Source organism: Erinaceus europaeus, chromosome 9 (assembly GCF_950295315.1).
Source record: "Erinaceus europaeus chromosome 9, mEriEur2.1, whole genome shotgun sequence".
NCBI lineage: Eukaryota > Metazoa > Chordata > Mammalia > Eulipotyphla > Erinaceidae > Erinaceus > Erinaceus europaeus.
In genome coordinates, this window is record NC_080170.1 from 51,485,675 (window position 1) to 51,506,110 (window position 20,436).

The following is a 20,436-nucleotide window of genomic DNA, read 5'->3' on the forward strand; positions in this document are numbered from 1 at the left end:
AGAGTGCGGTGTTGAAGTCTCCCACTATTATGGAATTACTATTGATGTATTTTTGTAGTTCTTTCAGTAGGTGCTTGATGTATTCACATGGTCCTTCATTGGGTGCATAGATGTTAATAATTGTTAAATCTTCTGGGTTGATTGATCATCTAATTATTATGTAATGTCCTTGCCTATCTTTTATTACTTTATTTAATTTAAGGTTTATGGTGTCAGAGATGAGAATGGCTGTTCCTGCCCTTTTTTGTGGTCCATTAGCCTGTATGATAGTGTTCCATCCTTTCACTTTAAGTCTGTGTTTGTCTTGTTGGGTCAGGTGGGATTCTTCCAAGCAGCATATGGTTGGGTTGTTTTTCCTGGTCCATCCTCCCACTCTGCCTTTTAATGGGTGACTTTATTATTTTTTTTTAAAGACTGCCATACTTTAATGATGACTTTTTTTTTAGATTTTATTTATTCATTTATGAGAGAGATAGGAGGAGAGAGAAAGAACCAGACATCACTCTGGCATATGTGCTGCCAGGGATCGAACCCAGGACGTCATGCTTGAGAGTCCAAAGCTTTATCACTGCGCCACCTCCCGGACCACAATGGGTGACTTTAATCCACTGACATTTATTGATAGCATAGATTTAATGTATTATAGTGCCATTATTCAACAATTCTTTATTTGCTCTGATATATGGCAAGTATTATATTGATGTTCTAGTTTATAGGAAGTCTTTGAGTACCTCTTTCAGGGCATGCTTGGTGATGGTTGTCTCCTTTAACTATTGTCTGTCTGAGAAGGGTTTGATCCCTTCTTGTAGTTTGAATGAACGTCTAGCAGGATATAGTGTCTTTGATTGAAACCCTTTTTCATTCAGGGCTCAATATATATCTTGCCATTCTCTTCTGGCTTTTAGAATTTGAGTGCAGAAATCTGATGATAATCTTATGAGTTTTCCCTGTATGTGACTTTTTGTTTTTCTCTTGCAGCCTTTAGGATCCTTCTATATCCTTGCTTCTTTTCATTGTAATTAGGATGTGTCTTGGTGTCTTCATGTCTGGGTTGATTCTGTTTGGGAATCTCTAGGCCTCTTGAATCTTAATGTCCTTTCTGTTGTTTAGGTCTGGGAAGCTTTCTCCCATTATTTCCTCTAGAATATTTACTTCCCCTTCCTCTCTTTCTTCCTCTGGTAGGCCAATTATATGAATGTTACTCTTTTTGAGATCATCCCATATGTCTCTGTTGTTGTTTTCAATGTCTCTCAATCTCTTATTTTAGCTCTTTTACCTCTATCTTTGTTTTCTCTACCTCATCCTCTGTCTGAATAATTCTGTTTTCTGCTTCTGTTAATCTGCTTTCCCTTCCCTCAGCTTCTTTCTTCAGTTAAGTTATAGTATTAGCTTGTTCTGCTAGTTGGTCTTTTAGTTCAGCTATTTCAGCTTTCAGTTCTCTAATTACCTTGAGGTAGCTTGTATTTTCTTTGAGGTTCTCCTCTGTTGTTTCCTTAATTCTGATAGCCCTTTCCTCCATAATTGTCTTCATTTCTGTGATTATTAGGTTTACTATTGCTTGCATACTTTTCTTATCTATGGTTACTTCTGACTGATTTGGAGTTTCTTCTGGGCTCCTGTCCTGATTCTATGTGATAGAAGTTTTATTTGCTCTTGATTTAACCTTTTTTTTAGTGTGGTTTTTATTTTTCTGTTCTGTCATTCTTTATTTGTTGTTTTTTAAGTGCAAGCCACACTATACTAAAGACCTTTATGACAAGTGCAGTCACCAACCTCAGAAATTACAATAGAGACTGAGGCTAGGATTGATGCAGTTCAACCAATACCATTTAGCCAAACAATACCTCCACTCCAAGAAAAAAATAGTAACCAAACAAAAGAAAAACAAAGAGACTGGTAAAAAGGGGAAGCAAGAACAGACAATTATGTGATTCTACTGTCCACTATAAAGTCTAGGGATAGAAAGGGAAGAAAGGGAAGTAGAGAAGACCCCCACACACAGAGTCCACTCCGAGTCAGATTTCTTCCCCTAAATAATTCATTAGCGAGTATCAGTGAATTCAGAAAACAAAAGGAGGAAGGAAGAAAAGAATAAATAAAGGAAGGAAGAAAGAAAGAAGAAAAAAGGAAGAGCAGTGAAAGGAGTTTGTTTTTTTTTTTTTAATTAGCTAGAAAGAGAGAATAAGGAGAGTAGAGAGAAGAGGTAGAGAGAAACAAGTTCCTCTCACAATGGATAGGACATCCAGTCACCTAGCAATGAAACAAACAACAGTTAATTTAGGTCAACCTGAAGAAGGTGGATGGAAAAGAGATACGTGTATATAATAATAGTAGTAATAAAATAAAATAAAACAAAATAGAGTATAAAACCCCTAATAGTCAGTCTGAAGCTTGGACTGCTCGATTGGCTGCAGACAGCCTGGACAAAGACAACCAATTGTGAGAGGAATCCAAAACCCCCTCCGGGTAGTCCTGCTGTCTTAGGGTTCAAGAAGACCATGGATAGTTATTGTTATCATCACATTATTTGGTAATTGGGTTAACTTTGAAAAGTCCCTTTGTTAGGGTTTGGGGTATAATACCCAGCATTTTGCATGTAGCTGTGCCACTGGTTGCTTCTGTTCTACCTGGTCTAGACTTTTGAGAGAGTCAACATATCAAAGACTCAGTCTGTGTTTTAAAAAGTTCGAGACATATGATCAATTTTTCCCCTCTCGTATTAATTAGTGATTTATATGACTACAATTTAATAGGAGTGTACATAAACACCATTCCCACCACCAAAAGACTGTGTCCCATCCCACCCACCTACCTCTGCCCCTCCCCCCGCTGCCCCAGGAAGCCAAATATCTTAAAATTTTCTTTTTTAACATGTCATATAATTTTATTCAAGTCATTTTAGGCTTGATATTATTTAAAAAATACATTTTCCAGAATGTCAACTGATAGAAATTTAGAGGAAAATATTACTAGATTTGAAGATTTTACTTATATACATGAAATAAAATTGTAAACTCTTTCAACATGGAACTATACAAATGAGAGAAATAGCAAAAGGACCTAGTAAGATCAATACTATGTTACTTATGGATTATGATTAATTACTTTAAAGATACAAAAATTTCTGAATATTCAGACTAATTCTGCTGTGTTTCCTATTTAAATCTTTCCGAGTGTTCTGAATTAACTAGATAAAAAGGTATGATTTTTAAAAACACCCTGTAAATATAGATGTTCTTCTCAATCTAGAAAGTAATTTCACTTCTCAGTATATAAAACGAACACACTCCCATTGCTCAAGCTAGCATTTCAACATCCTTCAATTGCATATCATCTTCATATAAAAACACTTTTCTGGCTATTGAAAATACACAAATATTACCTGAGGACAATGGCAAAGGCAAGACAGGCTGCAGGGAACTGTGAGGCTGAGGCTGAGCATGTTGTGGACCGCCTGTGAAAAAACGGGTACCTGGAGACACAGCCACCCGGGGTCTCCCCACCCGGGGTCAAAGTCAAAGGTGGGGGCGGCTTCAGCCTCCAGGATTTTGTCCCTCTGTCAGTCTCACCTCCCCACAAGGGCCCCATATTCTCTAAACACACTAGTTCACTTCCTTGTTCCCAAACCAGTTGGTCTGCTTACTCTACAGTTACTAGAAGCCCCCTCACCACTTCCCTGTCTCCTGTTCCTTTTGACCCTATTCCCCTTGACCACACAAAGACACACCCCCATTACCCCCCCACCCCACCCCTGTGTGCCTGCTGATAATCTCACCTCCTCATTCCCAAACTAGGGCTAGGGCTAACTACAAAGCAGGAAGTCCTGGACTAAACTGAAGTCATTTCTCCTTACACTGATAATTTAAAGACCTATTGGCTATATTGGATATGCACAAATATACCTGGGGACAATAAAAGGAGATCCCTGGGAGAAATACGTTGTGACAACAATTATGGCAGTGAGTGTGACAAGACTGAAAATGGCCTAAGAGCTGAAGCTAATGTACCCTTTGAGATGCTTTCAGAAAAGGAGCCATTTTGTCACCATTACAGCTTCTCTATTAGCTGGACTCAGACCCAAAACCAGAACTATGGGTGGCTTGTAGCATGAGTGGCAGACTAGTTGAATGAACATTTTCCATTTATTAATTAATAACTGCTTTCATTTTAAAAGGAACTAGTTTTGAAAGAAAAAGGCAGATGCCAAACACACACAAATACAGAAATAACGTCTAACTACAAACCTACTAATACATCAAGACATGCTGAATGGTGACTACCTTTTCAGTATAGGTCAAAAGTGAACAATTTGTTCAGCAAATAATTATGGCAAGCACTAGGTTCAATTAAATACAGTTATTGAAAGCCACCACTTGTAACTGTTTTGTTATGTACACAACCCAGGTTCTAGTCTAACTCCTACTCTAATGGGGGAAGCTTCAGTGCTGCGGTGTCTTTTTCTCTCCTCCTGTCCCCATGTCTCTCTTTCTATCTAAAAAAGTCAGCCTGGAATGCTGAAGTCCCAGCAAAGGAAAAAAAGAAAAAAGGGACATAAAAAGTCTATGATAAATGGGAAGACTGATATGAAAAACAGAATCTTTAGAAATAAGGAATGTATTTCTTTCAAAAATGATTTCAATGAATTAAGGAATTCCTGGGTGTAGATCTCTCTCTCTTGGCTATTTTCCAGTTGTTTATAATTAATAAGGGTCAGGAACCAATGATCATGAAATGAATATGACTGTTAAGTTCCATAAATAATCCTAGAAAGGAGGCCATCACCTAAGTAACATCAGAATGCTGGAATTGCAGATGTGTTTATTGCTAAAAGATTATTTTATTTTTGAAACATCCAGAATATTATGAACTACTGCCTGACTATACAGTTGGCCTCAGTGAAGAAAAATAGCAATCTTATACAAATCCTTTTTTAAAAATTAAGGACACAATTCCCCAGTTTTTATGATGCCAGCATGAATCTGATAGCCAAATGAGGCAAACTCATTAGCAAAGAATATGCTGTCAAATTTCTTCATAGATGCAAAAATCCTCAGTTAAACAACAGAGTAGCAAGTTCAGCTATCTATAATAGTATACTAAATCATAATCAGGTGATGGTTTTCTCAAAGGTGAAAAGTTGGTTTAACATTCAAATATTGACACAATTAACCATACTAACAGATTAAGAAAAAACGTATTATCTTCTCAATAAGTGCAGGGGAAAAATACTGAAAGTTCAACACTAATTCATATTAAATTTAAAAAATAAATAAATAAAACCCTCAACTCGAGGAAGAAGGGTCCTGAAAACAGCGCAGCCTGGAATGTTCCTAGCCGTGACCATAGAATGTGAACTCAACAAAAATCAACTCCAAATGGATCAAAGACCTAGATGTCAGACCAGAAACAATCAAATACTTAGAGAAAAACATTGGTAAAACAGTTTCCCACCTACACCTCAAGGACATCTTTGATGAATCAAACCCAATTGCAAGGAAGACGAAAGCAGAAACAAACCAATGGGACTACATCAAATTGAAAAGCTTCTGTACAGCCAAAGAAACTATTAAACAAACAGAGAGACCCCTCACAGAATGGGAGAAGATCTTCACATGCCAGACATCAGACAAGAAACTAATCACCAAAATATATAAAGAGCTCAGCAAACTTAGCACCAAAAAAGCAAATGACCCCATCCAAAAATGGGCAGAGGATATGAACAAAACATTCACCTCAGAGGAGATCCAAAAGGCTAACAAACATATGAAAAACTGCTCTAGGTCACTGATTGTCAGAGAAATGCAAATTAAGACAACACTAAGATACCACCTCACTCCTGTAAGAATGGCATACATCAAAAAGGACAGCAGCAACAAATGCTGGAGAGGTTGTGGGGACAGAGGAACCCTTTTACATTGCTGATGGGAATGTAAATTGGTCCAGCCTCTGTGGAGAGCAGTCTGGCAAACTCTCAGAAGGCTAGACATGGACCTTCCATATGATCCAGTAATTCCTCTCCTGGGGTTATACCCCAAGGACTCCATAACACCCAACCAAAAAGAGGTATGTACTCCTATGTTCATAGCAGCACAATTCATAATAGCTAAAACCTGGAAGCAACCCAGGTGCCCAACAACAGATGAGTGGCTGAGAAAGCTGTGGTATATATACACAATGGAATACTATGCAGCTATCAAGAACAATGAACCCACCTTCTCTGACCCATCTTGGACAGAGCTAGAAGGAATTATGTTAAGTGAGCTAAGTCAGAAAGATAAAGATGAGTATGGGATGATCCCACTCATCAACAGAAGTTGACTAAGAAGATCTGAAAGGGAAACTAAAAGCAGGACCTGACCAAATTGTAAGTAGAGCACCAAAGTAAAAACCCTGTGGTGAGGAGTAGACATGCAGCTTCCTGGGACAGTGGGGGGTGCGAGGGATGGGTCACAGTCCTTTGGTGGTGGGAATGGTGTTTATGTACACTCCTAGTAAAATGTAGTCATATAAATCACCAGTTAATTAATACGAGAGGGGGAAAATAAATTGTATGTCTCAAAGTTTTTCAAAACACAAACTGAATCTTTTTAATATATAGGCTGTGTAATTGATATGCAGACTCTCTCAAAAGCCTAGACCAAGTAGATCAGAAGCAACCAATAGCACAGCTATATACAAGATACTGGGTACTGTACAGCAAACCCTAACAAAAGGACTTTTCAAAGTTAACCCAATTACCAAATAATGTGATGATAACATTAACTATCCATTGTCTTTTTGAACCCTAAGACAGTAGGAACCTCACATCTCCACTATGGAGCCTCTACTTCCCCCAGTCCTGGAACCCTTGGATAGGGCCCACTTTCCTGTATGCCTCTCCCAATCCATATCAAATAATATTGCATCTGCTGATCACAACCTAACCAACACAATGATTGCTGCCTCAACATGCTTCACTTCAGACTGTGTCCAGAGACTTCACGTGTGGAATGACAACCCTTCAGCTTCATTACTCGGGTGAGACCTTTCCTTTCATAGTATACTCTAATTTCATCTCAGGTGGTTCACTTTCTAACAAAGTCCCAAAACCTAGATATACACCAGTTTCTGTGAGAGAGAGCATATGTTCACACGTATCCGTAAACTACTGCAAAATATATGCCTGAAAGCAGAAGTGCACTAGAGTTTGCAGTGAGTACCCCCTAACACTTCCTCTACACTATTCCAAGCTTTGAGTCCATGATTGCTCAACAATTTGTTTGACTTCGTATGTTAACTTTCTTTTCAGTCACCAGGTTCCAGATGTCATCAGGCTTCCCTAGACTGAAGACCCACCAATGTGTCCTGGAGCTCCGCTTCCCCAGAGACCCACCCTACTAGGGAAAGAGAGAGGCAGACTGGGAGTATGGACCCACCAGTCAACGCCCATGTTCAGCGGGGAAGCAATTACAGAAACCAGACCTTCTACCTTCTGCAACCCACAATGACCCTGGGTCCATGCTCCCAGAGGGATAGAGAATGGGAAAGCTATCAGGGGAGGGGGTGAGAAATGGAGATTGGGTGGTGGGAATTGTGTGGAATTGTACCCCTCCTACCCTGTGGTTTTGTTAATTAATCCTTTCTTAAATAAAAAAAAAAAAAGAATGTGAACTCAAACCTATAGGGATGTAGAGGTTGCATAGACCCCTGTGCTGAATATTGGTCCCAGATCAAATTAATGGAGTTTACAGTTGACAAAATTGATAAACTTTCCCCATATTTAGGAGCTACTCTCTTCCCTGATCCAGCTTTCTAGTCATTTTTCCAACTATAACACCATCTCCCCAGACAATAACTTGAGTCCACCTGCATGTTAACTGCCAGACTCAAGCAGAAACTAGTAAGTCACGGGCCCCTTGGAATATACCAAAAATAGACCTATTAGCTTTTTTTCCAAAATGGAAACCCCCATGTTGGCATCTGAATATTCTTGCCTTTAGAATCTTTTTCAGCCACCAAGTTTCAGATGCTACTATGATACCAGCCTGACTTCCCTGGGCAGATGACCCCACCAATGTGTCCTTGAGCCTTGCCTCCCAAGAACCCTACCCCACTAGGGAAAGAGAGAGACAGGCTGGGAGTATGGATCAACCTGTCAATGCCCATGTTCAGTGGGAAGCAATTACAGAAACCAGACTTTCCACCTTCTGCACCCCATAATGACCCTGGGTCCCTACTCTCAGAGGCATAAAGAATAGGAAAGCTATCAGGGGAGGGGATGGGTTATGGAGTTCTGGTGGTGGTGGAAATTGTGTGGAAATGTACCCCTCTCATCCTATAGTCTTGTCAATATTTCCATTTTATAAATAAAAATTTAAAAAACCCTCAGCAAACTATTGTTGATTTAACTTCCTCAACCTGATAGCATCGATAAGAAACCTATAGCTGGTACCATAATTAATACTGGAATATTAAATATTTCTCTCTGGAATTGAAAAGACAATGTTGCTGGTATACACAATTTGAATCAATATTGTATTCGAGTTGAAAAGACAGCTGTACAAGAAAAACAGTAAGGTGGTATATACTACAAATGAAATAGTAGATTGTCTTTATTCTAAAACTTCTTGTCTATGAATATCCTAAACATGCTACATATTTTTTTTAAAAACTGCAACTAATAAGTTAAATTGGAAATATGACAGGGCATAAAAATAAATATACAAAGTCAATTGTATGTTTAAATAACAATTTTAATGTTAAAATTGTAATATATGAACTAAATGAATAAATTTAATAAGCCTATGCAATATTGGTATAGAGAAAACTATACAACACAATTGAGATTGGCATTGGGGTTGAAGTAGATGAAGAGTTCAGTGGAGCACTGGCTTACCTACCTGAGACCCAGAGGCCTTAGGTTCATACCTAGCACCATGTTCTGCTAGAACCGGGCAGTGCTCTGCTTGTCTCTTTCTCTCTCTCCTTTCTCTATCCCATAATAAACACAACTTTTAAAAGAGAACACAGGGGAGTTGGGCGGGAGCGCAGTGGGTTAAGTGCACTGACACAAAGCGCAAGGGCCAGCATAAGGATCCCGGCTGGAGCCCCTGGCTCCCCACAGTCGCTTCAGAGGCAGTGAAGCAGGTTTGCAGGTGTCTATCTTTCTCTCCCCCTCTCTGTCTTCCCCTTCTTTCTCCATTTCTCTCTGTCCTATCCAACAATGATGACAACAAGAATAACTACTACAATAATAATAATAAAAAGGGCAACAAAAGGGGAAATAAATAAATATTTTTTTAAAAGAGAACACAGTATATAAAGAACTTTTACAAATATATGCTAAGAAGTCAGGTGGGGGCCAGGTGGTGGCACATCTGGTTGAGCACACATATTACAATGCACAAGGACCCGGGTTCAAGCCCCCGGTCCCCGAAAGCTTCATGAGTGGTAAAGCAGGGCTGCAGGTGTCTCTATGTCTCTCTCCCTCTCTATCACCCCCTTCCCTCTTGATTTCTGGCTGTCTCTATCCAATAAATAAAGATAATAAAAAATTTTTTAAAAAGAAGTCAGGTAACCTCATTTTTCAAATGGGCAATATATTTGCATAGACATATCACAAATATCTGATAAGCGTATGAAGAGATGCTCAGTTTCATTAGTCATCAGGTAACTACAACAGAAAACCACAATGAGATATCATTACGCACCCACCAGAAGGGCTAAAACATAAAAGACTGATAGTAGCAAGTACCAAGAAGATAGAGCAACTCAATCTCTCTCATATGTGAGTAAGGAAAAATGAAAGTGACACAGCCATTGTTTTAAAACTTTGGACCATCCCTTTTAATGTTTAACAGACATTCATTCACCCAGTGACCCAGCAATTCCACTTCTAAGTTCCTAAAGAAAAACAAAAACGTATCTCCCCAGAAAATTGCTACCATATATGTTCATAACAGTTTTACTTATAACAGCCCATGGATGACTAAAGCCCAAACATTTTTAGATATGCATTCATAAACAAATTTCTATCTATCCATTTCATGCAATGCTGGTATCTGCTCAAAGGGAAATAATTATTGTCACATAGAGCAACAAATATAACTTCTGAAAACATTCTGCTGAATTAAAAGAGAGAGAGAGAGGCCAAAGGGTACCTGCTACTAGTTTCTATTCATGTGAAATTTTACCAAAGGCAAGTTTAATCTATGAAGACAGTACATTAGTGAGATAAGGAATGACTGACTGTAAGGAGAGTGAGGGTATGTTTTAGGGTGATGGGAAACTTCATAATTTAATTATTATAACAATTAAATAGGTGTATGTATTTCCCAAAACTCTTCTTTCTAACTGTTCTCTTACAAAGAGTGAACCTTAACAGCCTGAGAGATGGATAGAGTTCAGAACTTGCAAGTACGAGTCCCTGAGTTTGATCCCCAGGACTGTATGTACTAGTGATGTTCCGGTTATCTCTCTGCATCTCTTTCTCAAACTATCTCATACACACATTAATACTTAAGGGTTGTGCTTTAATGTATGTAAACTAAATTTCAATATTGTTGATTAAGTACTACTTAATCTTACTAACTTGTGGAGTATTATAAAGAAACACTTTGAGGAAAATGTATGGCTTTGAATGCTTACATAAGTGAGAAGAAGTTAAAATTAATGCAGTGAACTTCCAAGCTAATATGTTAGATAAGCTAGAAGTTGGTTCATGAGGTTTAAAGAAAGAGGCCATCTCTATAATTGTATGATGTCAGATACATAACATGTTATTCATGTAGAAACTATTGTATTTACTGTCGACTTTAAAACATTAAAGAAATTTAAAAAAAAAAACATGTCAGATGAAGTGATAAGCACAGACAGAGAAGCTATAGTAAATCCTCCAGAAGATGGAGCTCAGATCACTGATGAAGGCAGCTTACCTTTATCAGATTTTCAGTGTAGGCAGAAAGAACAGCCTGATACTGGAAGTTGCTCTCTAGAACTTTCATAACTGAAGAGAGTCAGTGCCCAGATTTACACCTTCAAAGAACAGGCTGACTATCCTGTGAAGAGCTAACACAGCTGTGATTTAAGGTCAAAGCCAATGTTCATTTACCATGTGAACAGACTAGAGCACTTAGGAAGTGTCAATATATATCTGTTCACAAATCCACTGGATTTTGTAATGTGTGGATCCTTTTCTGTTTTCCTGAGAAGGAAGAGAAGTATCAGTGGTAGATTTTTTTTTAGTTGCAACCTTCCCTGGGGTTCTGGCCCTTTGTAAGGAAGTGTTGAGAGTTAGTAGCTGTTGAGTTCTCTTTAGTTTGCCTCTCTGCTGATTCTGTTCATCCCTACTGTCCTCCTCCCTATTCTAGAACAAGACTTTTGTAGGGGAAGCAAGTTGGCAGTGATCAAATGCAATCAGGTGAAAATAAAAATAAATTGTTAACTTTGCTGAGAAAAGCAGACATTGCTATTCTCTTCTTTCTCAACTGGTTGTTCTTAGTAATACACATTCCAGAATTCAGTAAATTCATGAGAAAGATGAGAAAAGCCTCTGTGTTCCAGACTCTGGAGATTCAGTGATAATGATAAATTGTATATTATATTCTGTATATGTATATATAATATCTAGTAGGAGAGAAAGATACACAAAAAATTCATTTGAGTTTTGTTCTTTTTGAATTTCAGTTAAGTTGAGATGATGAAGTAGGAAAAGGTGTTTTGGGAATCTCAGGAAAATCCCATCTCTCCTCCTCACCAGTACCTTTGTAATTCATTCTCTGTTCCTCTGTGTGAAGCAGCTGGAGTCCAGGTTCTGCCTGCTAACTGAGGGTTAACAGCTGTACTACAAGCACTTTCCATCACTGTGGGACATCAGCCAAACATCACTTTTGCCAGTTTACAAATGAGACAAAGGAAAACAAAGAAGTGGCTTGTGCCATGATAAGTGTGAGAGTTGCAATAAGAACCCAGAGCTTTCTGGAGTAGGGCAATCACCAGCGGGTTAAGTGCACATGGCGCAAAGCTCAAGGACCAGCGTAAGGATCCCCATTCAAGCCCCCCGGGCTCCCCACCTGTAGGGGAGTAGCTTCACAAGTGGTGAAGCAGGTCTGCAGGTGTCTCTCTTTCTCTCCCCCTCTCTGTCTTCCCCTCCTCTCTCCATTTCTCTCTGTCCTATCCAACAATGATGACATCAACAACAACAGCTACAACAACAATACAAACAACAGGGGCAACAAAAAGGAAATAAATAAATAAATAAATAAAAGAACCCAGAGTTTTCAAGCAGATCACACTGGATGAATGAAAGTTTATGCAGAATAAAATCCATGCCCAGCCCTGGTAGCTTTATAACTAGTAATGTTTCTAAACTAACAGCTGTGTATAATAATCCCCAGTTCACCTGTAACTTGTAGACATGACTGGACTTAAATATCACATATTTACTAGTATTTCTTGCACATCATAGTGGATGTTATGCTGTGCTCCCCCTCACCACCACCACTACCAGATCCTTGCTCTCTAATCAGTACACTCTACTCCTCCAGTTTGGGTACTGACTGTTGCAGCAGTTACCTGCCCATGATGTGCTGAAGCTGTTTTGCATAAGGTCATGACTGACTTGAAGTTCTACCTGCCCTCAGGAACTCGTATGAGCAATAAAGACCCAGTTCCATTATTTCAAGGTTGGAGGACTCAGAAGGGGCCATTCCAGCTTTGGAGTCTAGGAATCAACCTTGGCTTTTATTAAACTATCTTTCTTCTCTTCATTGTCCTCCTTCCTTTATTATCTATTTATTAGCTATTACCACCATCTTCACAACCACCATCACAGTCCTCCTCATTCTCTGTTACCACAACTGCCACACCACCATCACAATGATCATCATCATCTATTTTGGAGATGGTGTCTGGGGTCTTTGTTGAAACTGTTGGACACTTCAGCTCTTCTCTCTACCCAACCCTATTGCCTTCATCCCCCACCAGTGACAAGTCCCAAGAATAGAAATCCCTGTCTCTTATAGAAGCTTCCAGATAAAATCCTTTCTAGGAAAACACAGTAAGACAGGCACTGTGAGCTACCTTCGAATACATGGGCTAGTGAGGGAGGGGAAGCAAAAAGGTAGCTGCTGTGGAGGATGGTAAAGGAAGCTATCTGGATGGGAAGGTGTAAATTCTAGCCATAGTAAATAGTGATAAAATGTAGATGTTTTTGTTATTGTCTTATTACGACTTCCATGGCCAAGAGAATTTTGAGGATCCATTTGGGAGAATGATGTCACTTGAGTGGCATTAAGGAGAAAATGCCAGAGGATTGACTGGACCAGAGAGTCTAGATGTCTACATGATTTCAGGGAACTGAGGATATATATAATCTGTTTATTTATGTATTCATTTGATAGAGACAGTAAAGTCAGGAAAGAAGGGGATAGATAGAGAGGGAGAGAGACACCTACTGCACAACTTCACTGCTCATGAAGCTTTACCCCCCGCAGGTAGGAACTTGAGCCTAAGTCCTTGAGCATTATAACATGTGCGTTCAACCAGATGCACCACCACCTAGCCCCAGGAACTGAGGGGTTGTGCTGCATATTTCCATGAAATACCTCTCTACCAGAGTAGGGCAGTCTAACTTCTAAATTTCTCCATTTTTAATAAAAAGATTTTCAGCAGGGATCTTTTTAAGTGTTTTTGTATTGACTGATTGATCTATGAATTTTATATTACTTTTCTGGGGCAACATGTAACAATGACTTTGCAGAGAGTGTCTAAAATTGCAGTTCAAGTGCATCTGTTTCTTAGACAGTGGTGACTAGGTAAATTACAATTCCAGCATGCCTCCATGTGTAGAATATAGTGTCAAGACTGAGGAGCTCCTCAAATACAAGGTTAATAAGTGATAAAGCCATTCTTATAAGGATGCTATTACATACATGCTATTACAAACTGGGTTCTCCTATTTGGGGGAAGGCAGGTGCTACTTATTTGTTTTACATGCTCAATAAACTTTTTAGCTGTTTGGCAGTTCGATGACCACTCCCTATAGGCTCCCACCCCCTCAAAAGTATTTTTATAATTCTGATAACAGTGGAAAAGATGGTGGTGTTGATAATGATAATGGTAGTGATGATAGAAAAGAAGAGAAAGAGAAGAAGATAGAATAAATAAAATCCAAGGTTGGTCTTTAAAGCCCCTGGGGAAAACCAAATAATGCCAAAGTCCTTTATATAAGCCACCCAGATTGGGGGATTCTCCATCCAGGAACTTCCTGTGAGGAAGATGAAGAGAGTCAATTATCAGAGGCAGAAATGCCTCCGTCATTCATAGAAGACATGAAAAAGATAATCTTAGCCCTTGGCGTTTAAGATTTTACTTATCTGCCCTTCAAGAATCTCAAAGGTCCCTGGGACACTTTTGTTGTCAAGGAGGGATTTTCTTAGGGGCAGGGATTTCCCCAAAGTCTTAGTCAAATTTCCCTCTCTGTAGTTGTTGAGAATCAACTATCTTACTGTTCCAAGTAGCTAAAGTTTGTTGATCACTGGGTACATGATGCTACATGAATCAATTGACACGTAAGTAATCATTCTTTAGAGGCAGAGAGGGAGAAAACAAGTAAGAGAGACCACAGCACAGGCTTGAACCCGGGTCATGAACATGGCAAAACAGCATACTATCCACTTGAGCTATTTCACCAGCCCATAATTTCGTTTTCTTTAGGGTGAAAAAAAATTTGCCACTCCCTTACAAATTAAACAGAACCAACATAATTTCCAGTGTCTTGGAGTAAATAAACATTTGATCCAAACTGAGACCTAGTTCTAAGATATTTTTACTATGAGCTGAGTATACTTATCGTGAGTATACTTATCGTGGTGCACTGAAGGAGTCTGTCTGGTGCAGCTGAGAGTGCTTAAAATTGTAGCTGTCTTAGACTCAGACTTCTGGTAATGAAGAGAAGCACCTAAGGGGTCCCAGGTTCTTTATTTTTACTGTGAGGATTCCAAGATGTAAGGACAAGAAATTTGGAAATAGAGAAACATTCTATGAAAATTAAAATTGCTAAACTATTTTTAATCAGTGAGAAGACATCAGCTCTTTCTTTTTTCCCTGATTTAATAGGTCTCTAGGGAAATGTATGCACAGTAATGTGCTTACCGATGAGGGAGAATGGTCATGAAATTATACCCCTGAAATCTTACAATTCTGTAAGCTGTTGTCAAATCACTAAAATAAAAATGTCTTACTCCTTAAAGATGTTTCTTTTGAAAAAATAAACCATGAACACAATTATTTCCTCTTTTGTTGTTTAATAATTTAGTAGGAGGATATTTTCAAAAGAAAGACATATTGCTCCATCAATTTCTTCTGTCCAGTTTCGACCACAGAGTTTGTCCCTACTATCTAGGTGTGAAAACAGTAAATTCTTTCTTTCCCAGAAATGCTGGTTGCTTTGTCCACTAATTCTGTTCATGTGAGAAATCTTGACATGAAGCATTTCTAGAACAAAAAGTCTTCAGGTAAAATATCTTCTGCTTCACACAGAACTTGTGAAAAAGAAAGTCTTTGTTGAATAAGATTCAGAATATATAACCCATGTTTAAAAATGTGATTACAATCTCATATAATTGTATCACTGATATGATTACAGTCTGACATAATTGTAGCACTTAATGGTCTCAGAAATAGCTAGGGAAAAAAAAAAAAAAAGAAATACCTAGGGAGTGGGTGAGCACTGATGCACTTTTTTTTTTTTTTAGCATGAAGGGTTACTGGCAGAGAGACTGGTTTAAAATGGGAGAAATCTAGGGTCAAAGAAATTCAGTTGTTCATGAGTGACTCTTATTAAGGACTCATAGGGACTCTTATTAAGTTAAGAGGTTGTGGGGACAAAGGAACCCTCCTGCACTGCTGGTGAGAATGGAAATTGGTCCAACCCCTGTGGAGAGCAGTCTGGAGAACTCGTAGAAACCTGGAAGCAACCCAGGTGTCCAACAACAGATGAGTGGCTGAATAAGTTGTGGTCTATATGCACAATGAAATATTACTCAGGTATTAAAAATGGTGATTTCACCTTTTTCAGCCCATCTTGGATGGAGCTTGAAGGAATCATGTTAAGTGAGATAAGTCAGAAACAGAAGAATGAATATAGAATGATCTCATATACAGGCAGAAGTTGAAAAACAAGATCAGAAGAGAAAACACTAAGCAGAACATGGACTGGAGTTAATGTATTGCACCAAAGTAAAAGACTCTGGGGTCAGGAGGGAGGGTTCAGGTCCTGGAACATGATGGCAGGGGATTGTATTGTTATGTGAAGAACTGGGAAATGTTATTCATGTACAAACTATTGTATTTACTGTTGACTGTAAAACACTAATCCCCTAATAAAGAAATGTAAAAGAAAAAAGATATTTGGTACTATACCTCAAGACTTTACCTTTAGAGACTTAGAGAGTCATCTCACCATACAGGGTACTTGGCTTGCCATCATAGCTCAAGTTTGAACCTGGGCACCATATGGGAGCACCACTGGCCCTGGAAGAGATTCTGGTGTTGTGATGCTTCTCTTTCTCTATTTGTCTAACTGAATAAACAAACAACCCAGAAGCAGTGAAATCAAGAATGTTTTGATGACACCATTCTCTCTCTCTCTCTCTCTGTCTCTGTCTCTGTCTCTTTCTCTCTTTCTGTGATTACAAAGGCATTTAGTATTATAGTGGCAAATTGACTCTGGGCCTTTATATAATCTCTTCAGACAGAGGATAAATACCAACTCTAGTCCTTTCTTCTAAGACATCCTTTGCCCTCAATAACTTTCCAAAGAAACTGGCCTCCACTTCCAAGAAGACTTCCTTACATGGCTGTTGACTGGAATCTTCAGTAGCTTCACACACAGGCCTCTCTCTCTCTCTCTCTCCAGTTTCCTCCCTTCCTCCCTCCCTCCCTCCATGGATATGTGAGGGTCTTTACAACCTGGACATTGGCTTCCTTCAGAGCACCCATCCGAGAGAGAGAGAGAGTTAGTATAAAGTCACATACCCAAAAACTCATCTCAAAAGCCACACAACACATTTTTCACCATATGTGTTTTCTTAGAAGTGAGTCACTCATCCCACTCCATACCCAGTGTACACTAAGTATACATAATAAACATTATCAGAGGATTTGAGGGGTTGTTTTAAACTACCACAGAAGTCTAGTTTCAATGCAGAGTAATGCCCATGAGTGGTAGAGGCTGGAAGGGCTGGAGACATGATTACTCAGCAAGTCACAAAACCAAAGACTACTTATCAGGGGGATTCTGCACAGTTTTTTCAGACATCTGTGAGGCAGGGAGGCTAGGTGATATTTCTTTAGTATTAATACTGACGTGTTACCAAATGATAACATGAGATCTCTCTCTGGTCAGTCCTTACAAGTGATAACATCCCACATATTCCCAATATTTCCATATATCCTAACTTTTAATTCCAACCAAGAAAGACTGACTCCTATGACTAACATTTGGAGATGTATGTGTTTAACTCATTCTGGGAAGGATAAGACATCAAGGTGGAGAAGATGAACTTAAAATGAGCCTTCAAACAAATGGATCCCCATTTATTTGTTCGGCCTTTTGTGAAAGGCAGGTCTAGCTCACATGTGTTTTCTTGCTGTTAGGGTGAGAAGTTATATCACTTGACCAATTTGTTGAACCAGTCAGACACAGCAGGTCAAACTGGAACAAATCTTTTTCAATTTTTATTTTATTAGTGATTTAATATTGATTTATAAAATTATAAGGTAATAGATGTATAATTCCATATGCTTCCCACCACCACAGTTCTGTGTCCCCATCCCCTCCATTGGAAATTACAAGGTGACAGATATGGGCTGATTCTATAACTATCTATATCTACATATAGATATATATATTCCCATTTTTTCAACAGTCTTGCCTTCATGTCCTCTAAGTCACCCCTATACCTACTACTATTTCTGGGTGTCTTTCTTTTTTTCTCTGTTCTCTCACATAAGAAAAACAGTGCCTGGAATCCTCTGGTGTTTTCCAAGTTCACTTGCCTTTCATTGATGACAAACAAGACTCCTGGTGACAAATGTTTTAGGTCTTGGTGGAATCAGGGTACAGAGCCCTCTGGTTTTCTTCCCCCGAAAGGTCTCATGAGCAGGCACCGGGCTGGATGGAGCCATAGCTGAGAGCATCCTCCAGCATGAGGCAGAACCCAAAGATAGCGCAGGCACAGTCTACACTGACTCCATGTGTTACCTAATGGGCTCATAGTAAGTACATATGCAGACAGAGAAACCACTCCCTTCAGGGAATGGGTAGGTTCTGGAAAACTGTGACAATAAGTGAAATGACATATGCTGAAAGCAACTGACCAGAAGCTAATCCATATCAGGTAGAGCCAGTTCCCCAGACATATTTCTGGCCACAAAAATCAACCACCATCAAACATGTAAATAGGACTTAGTGCCTTCTCATACTGAAAAATAATAAGTTTCTATTTATTTCTTCTTCAAACTAGTCATTCAGGTCAGAGCTGTGATAATTTATAGACTATCCAGGTGCTTCAGGATGCAGACGTTTGTCCACCCTCTGAGCAGGAAGCATTTCTATCAGCAGGATATGACTATAAGGGCTGTCATATTCCATACAGTTCCTACCACCAGAGTTCTGTGTCCCTTCCCCTCCACTGTAAACTTGCCTATTCTTTATCTTTCTGGGAGTATGGACCAAAATTCATTATAAGGTGCAGAAGATGGGAGTTCTGGCTTCTATAATTGCTTCTCCACTGACAAGTTATTTCATATCCCCAACCTGTTTCTCCTCCTCCTCCTCCTCTTCCTCCTCCTCCTTCCTCCTCTTCCTCTTCCTTCTCCTTCCCCTTCCCCTTCTCTTCCTCCTCTTCCTTCTTCTTCTCCTCCTTCTCCTCTTCCTCCTCCTTTTCCTCCCTCTTCTCCTCCTCCTTCTTTGCCTCTAGGGTTATTGCTGGGGCTCAGTGATGGCAGTACAAATCCACTGCTCCAGGCAGCCATTTTTTTCCATTTTATTGGATAGGACAGAGAGAAATTGAGAGAGGAGGGGGAGACAGAGAAAGATAGGCACCTGTAGGCCTGCTTCACCACTTGTGAAATGTCCCCCTCTCCCCTGCAGGTGGGGAGTGAGAGCTTGAACCCAGATCATTGCATGGGTCCTTGTACTTAGTACTATGTGTGCTTAGTACTATGTTTGCTTAGTACTATATGTGCTTAACCAGGTGCACTACTGCCTGACTCCCTATGAACTTACTTTTACATATGAATATTCCAGCTCTGAACCTTGATGCTATCTTACAATCTTAATCAGCATGAAAATTTTCCTTTCTTACTGGCAGATAAAATATAAAACATCTCGTAATTAATAGCATCTGACAGACAATGAAATTTAGTAAGCTCTTTTTCAGATACTGAACAATCTAGTCAAGTATAATAATCAAAACTCGATAAAAGTTTTTTTCTGACTCAGCTCTGGCCCACTTTCAGACTTGGAGGCTTTGGACAAGAGAGGAAGGAGGCAGGGCTTAGATTTCTCTCTAGCCCCTGTATTCCTTCTTTCCTCCTGAGCTGATGCTTTGGGACTGCTCAGGGGTTAAAGTGAGCCAACACAGTGGTATTCTGGTATAGGGATCCTCTGTGTGAAGAGTCTTCTAAATGTCAGTTCTTTCCTTCCTGGAATGGGTTTGTGGCTTTTGTAAAGGCAACTTCCATTACCAGACAGTTCCTCTGACATATGTTCTACCTCTTTCAGTTAGCCTCTTACAACTTCCCCTTGAGCCCCTGCTCTCTTGTGGCCTACCCACCCATTCCACTGGGCTTAGTCGTCTGGTGTAGAGTCCCATTCAAACAGCATGATATGGGACCACACAGAGTCACAAGTAATTCAAATAACTTTGTCACAGTAGAGGCTAGAGGTTGTATGGCTACCAACAGAGTCACAGTTTTTACTCCTCAACAGAGCTCAAGCCACCAACCTTAAGGCTTTGCAGCTATCAACTATCAGAGAAGACATAAGAGACATTCTAAATGGCTCTGTTGAAGCATTTTCACTTGGTCTACATATACACTCTTACTAAATGCCTCTTGAAATGGTTGATATTAAGCAACCTGATGTCTGTTTCAGACTGTATCATAAACATGTTAAGACAGACACACATAAAATGAATAAACTGATGAAAGAAAGTTTTATTTATCAAATCAATTAATTCCCTACTTTTCTGCCAGAAATACTGACAAATTGCTCGCTTTAAAATATGTACTACTCAGATAGCATAATGTTTATACAAAAAGATTTTCATACCTAAGGCACCAAAAGTCCCAGGTTCAATCCACAGCACCACCATATGTCAGCATTTGGTGAGAGAAAGAGAGAGAGAGAAAGAGAGATCCTCCTTAGGTGAAGTACTTTGTGTCAGTCCC

At 39.3% G+C, this 20,436-nt stretch overlaps 1 long non-coding RNA gene across 1 annotated transcript in view; it reads left to right on the top strand.

The window, feature by feature from the left end:
- LOC132540404 (uncharacterized) overlaps positions 1–20,436 on the top strand; it is a 380,596-nt gene that overhangs the window by 287,175 nt on the left and 72,985 nt on the right. The gene's annotated exons all lie outside the window — the stretch shown is intronic.